Source organism: Doryrhamphus excisus, chromosome 16 (assembly GCF_030265055.1).
Source record: "Doryrhamphus excisus isolate RoL2022-K1 chromosome 16, RoL_Dexc_1.0, whole genome shotgun sequence".
NCBI classification, from domain to species: Eukaryota; Metazoa; Chordata; class Actinopteri; order Syngnathiformes; family Syngnathidae; genus Doryrhamphus; species Doryrhamphus excisus.
Window position 1 is genome coordinate 8448694 of NC_080481.1, and position 2266 is coordinate 8450959.

The window sequence follows — 2266 nt, forward strand, 5'->3', positions numbered from 1 at the left end:
GGGCCGCACCACTATGTAGGACGTGTGCCAAAAATGATGCATGGCTGAAATCTGAAGCAGAAAGTGTCATTTTGTGTGCATCGTCCTATAGATGTAATGTACCCTGAACGAGTTGACTCACTCTCTCTCCTGTTTTTGTTTTGTCCTGAGCGATGAATATTTTGGCAGGAGACAAAAGGTGAGCCAATCAATTCTTCCTCTGGCGGTTGTGAAAAGCGTTGACATTTCAGCTTTGCAGGTGACATCTGCAAATTTATATGCCATCCATTGTGCGAGGCGGCCCGGCGGTGTATCAAAGGCTGTAAAAGGCCTTGTCAATTTAGTCAGGATAACTCCACAAAGACGCCTTTCTCCGCTCAGCCCCTGTTGTTATGAGAACAAAGCTCTTCGCCGGTGCTGCCAAAACCTCCCGTCGGCTGCACGGCCATGCAACGCTATTGATCACATTGATAACAGGCGTCGAATCCATGGAAACCATCAAACTGTCAGCCATACACTTTGAGACGTTCCATTATCTTCAGAGGCCAATAACAATGTACAGTTGCTTCTCAAACTACAGAATAACTTTGGAACTGTTGGAATAAGTAAGCATGAATGGATTTGGATTCAATTTTCCAGAATTGTCGGAAATGGGATATGGATGAACTGATAAAATTTGGGGGGGTAATCCGGATCACCGTCTGGATCCAGGAAGGCATACAACTCCACATAAAGGTGTTAGCATGATAACATTAGTATGTCAGCCTTGTTGGCATGCTAGCATGTTTTGTTATTTTCATAGGTAGACTCATTTATAAACACTTATCACTATCATACAAGGGTAACATATTCATGTCAGCATTACCAGCATCATTTTAGCCATTTTTATAGGACACTATTATGGGATGTGTTAGCATGCTAAAGTTAGCATGTTGGTATGCTAACATAATGATATTATTTGCATATATTTTTTGCATGTTCAGGGGTAAGCACTTATACACTTAGCTCTGGTATACTAGGTGTTAGCATGCTAACGTTAACATGTTAGCATAGTTGGCATTATTTAAGTCATTCAAATTTTTCCATGGTCTGTTTTTATGGTCAAGGGAATCTAAATATGTATGTAGATAAATGTTAGGCTGCTGACCCTGGGGCTTGACCTTGGATAAGCAGAAGTACAAGCATAATCATGACTTATCTATCTCATAATTATGACTTATTATCTGATAATTTTGGTCACAGTCTACAATAACGTACACAAAATTATTGTACCTAATGAGGAACGAACCTACCTAACCCTACTTATTAGTTCCTCATTAGTTCTTTAGTTCCTCAGTAACTACTGTTTTTATTTGCACCTTATTGTTAAAGTGAGACCATAATTGATGGCTTTTATGATTATGACTTTTTATCGCAAGTATGTCTTTTTATATCATAAGTATGACTTTCTGTCAGAATTATTACATTTTGTCTCATAATTATGACTTTCCTACCTCATAATTGTGACTTTTCATCTCATAATTATGAATTTAAGTAGGGCTAATCCTAATTAGAACTTATCTCATAATTTTGCCTTTTAATCTCACAATTTGGACTTTCTTATCTCATAATTTATCTCATAGTTATGACATTAAATACGACAAATCCTAATCAGAACTTTTTATCTCATAATTATGACTTTCTTATCTCATAATTATGACTTTCTTATCTCATAATTATGACTTTCAGTGGCGCACACGGTCTTCCATAACAGCATGCACACCCGTGCAGAATTTACTGGAGAAAAATAATACTGACATCTAGTGGAGGGAAATATAGCTACAGGAAGGAACAAGACTCAACAAGTGTTTGTCAGCTGTGGGTACATTTGTTGGCGTTGTACATTTATTTGACACAATGGCACTGGAAAGCTTTTATTTCACTGTGGTGTCAGAACCAGTTAGGAGACATTAAAGATTTAAAGGTGCTGCGTTTTAATACGACAATTTGTGCGTCACCGCATTTACTGGACTGCAAGCAGGCTACATGCTCTTGGGAAAAATCCCTACATGAAAGCTCATTTGTAGTTCCACAAGTACTTCCGCACATACCTGTATGTTGAGAGGAATTAATCTCTTACTAAATAAGTCCATGTGTAGGCGATCTATCTCTCAGTATGTAACTGTGTATTTTATTACAGTTTTATAACTTTGTGTCAAATTGCATCTCTCATCCCACATTTTGTTTTGGAACCACACTCAGAAGGGCTTGCTTTGGGCTTTTATTTTCTCAATGCTGCTACCGGAAG